Source organism: Fukomys damarensis, unplaced genomic scaffold, assembly GCF_012274545.1.
Source record: "Fukomys damarensis isolate Sample0158 unplaced genomic scaffold, DMR_v1.0_HiC HiC_scaffold_16, whole genome shotgun sequence".
NCBI classification, from domain to species: Eukaryota; Metazoa; Chordata; class Mammalia; order Rodentia; family Bathyergidae; genus Fukomys; species Fukomys damarensis.
In genome coordinates, this window is record NW_022900928.1 from 103,272,578 (window position 1) to 103,274,538 (window position 1,961).

Here is a 1,961-nt window from a genome sequence, read left to right on the forward strand (position 1 = left end):
ATATATATTAATATATATTAATCAGCTAAGGTGCATTCCTATTTAGACTTCAGATTTATATTAGTAATGGATGCTTGCTTGATCACAGCGTTTTTTGAGAGAATTCCCTTTTACAGAGGTAAGTAAACAAGGAGTGTGGTAGCTTGGGATTTGCATGTTGGCATTCCAGGTGTTCTTCAGAGTTTAGTTTTTTGTTCTGATAACTCTGAAACTGGGTCTTCCTATTAAGCTAGATACTTAGGATTTGGGGTTACCTTAGAGTTTGTACTCCAGAGGGCTACTACAGAAATGAAAATGCAGTGAGTCCATACTTACCATAAGCAATGACTTTTTTCTGAAAGTGTGACTTTTTAAACCAAAGAGTTCTTTGAACTCTTTATTCAAAATCTGTAACTGTGTTGTTGCTTAAGTCAAAATAATATGGAAAATCAGTAGTTTCTCCTTGCCTTCTGCTTAACCACGTGTCACATACACACGTATATGGGTTCATTTTCTTGAATTTTTCTACAGTGCTCTTTATTTCCCCTCTGGTTTCAGAGTGTCACATATTTTATCACATTAGTAAGAACATTGGGACCCCTTGATCTGTGAAAACACTTTTAAGTCTCATCATTTTACTGTTACTGGATCTATATTGAAATATTAACTGTCTTCTTTTTTTTTCTCGATGTCTCCTAAATTGGGAATGTTATGGTATCAATACAAATATAAATTATCATATTTTTAATCTTGCTTGTAAAGCTTGTGTGTAAAATCTAAAGGATAGTATAATGATTACGGGGTATTCCAATCTTTCAGCCCCCATTTTCAGCAAATGAATTTAGCGTTAGCACAATAAAAAATTCTCAAATTCCTTATTGGCAGATATTGCTAGTTAATTAAATCAATTTTAAAAGTGTAGGTGGGGCCGGGATTTAGCTCAGTGGTTCTGCCGCCTGCCTTGCAAGCTCAAGGACCCAAGTTTGATTCCCCCCCCCAAGAAAAGTGTAGGTAAAAACTTGTAAATATTACACTTGATCTTAGCCAAGGGCTGAGGAGCGATAAAACTTGTAAATATAGCTGGGCATGGTCAATTTAGAAGGATGAGGCAGGAGGATCGCAGTGAGTTCAGGGCCAGCTTGTTGTACTATATAGTGCAGTCTGTCTAAAAACAAGAACAAAACAAAACCCCAAAATCCCAAAACAAAAGCTTGTAAATATTTTAAAATATGATAGTTTAACTTTTAAAAGTTACGGTAAAATATGTATTACATAAAAATTGACATTTTGACCACTTTAAAATATATAATTTAGTGCCATTAATATCATGTCCAGAACTTTTTAATCATCCCCAAATAGGTAGAAATCCTTTAATTCCCCATCCTCTTCTTTCCCTTATTCCTGTCCACCACTATTCTACTTGTAGTTCTGAGAATTTGCTTATTCTGGATCCCTCACATAAATAAAATGATAAACATTTGTCCTCTGTGTCTCATTCGTTTTGCCTCAGCATCATATTTTCATAGTTTATCTGTGTTGTAGTGTAGGGTACCTCTGAAATTCCTGTCTCATCGCTGTGTGCTGCGTTCTGTTTCTCCATTCACCCACCACTGGATATTTGGGTTGTTTCTGCCTTCTGGCTACTGTGAATAGTGCTGCGCTGAACACGGGACATGCAAGAATCTGTGTGAATCCAGGTGGGCTGGGGTTGTAGTTCAGTGCTTGAGTCCTTGCCTAGTATGTGCGTATGCTGGGGTTCAACCCCCAGTACTGCTAATTAAATTAAGCAAGCAAGCAAATAAATAAATAAAGGAAATTCTTAGAATGCCTCACTGCAGTTCCTTTTGCTGTACTTAGCAGTGGACTTGCTGGGTCATATGGTGATTCCATGTCCACCCTTTAGAGGAGCAGTCAGACATTTCCACAGTAGTTGTACCACTTTACATCCCCACCAGCAGTATGTGAAGGTTTTCAGTTTAGCA

The 1,961-nt window shown here is 37.1% G+C and overlaps 1 protein-coding gene and 1 pseudogene across 1 annotated transcript in view; both read left to right on the top strand.

The window, feature by feature from the left end:
- The window catches only part of Fam117b (family with sequence similarity 117 member B), a 47,865-nt gene that overhangs the window by 1,353 nt on the left and 44,551 nt on the right, over window positions 1–1,961 (top strand). The window lies entirely within an intron of this gene.
- The window catches only part of LOC104856677, a 4,692-nt pseudogene continuing 2,797 nt past the window's right edge, over window positions 67–1,961 (top strand).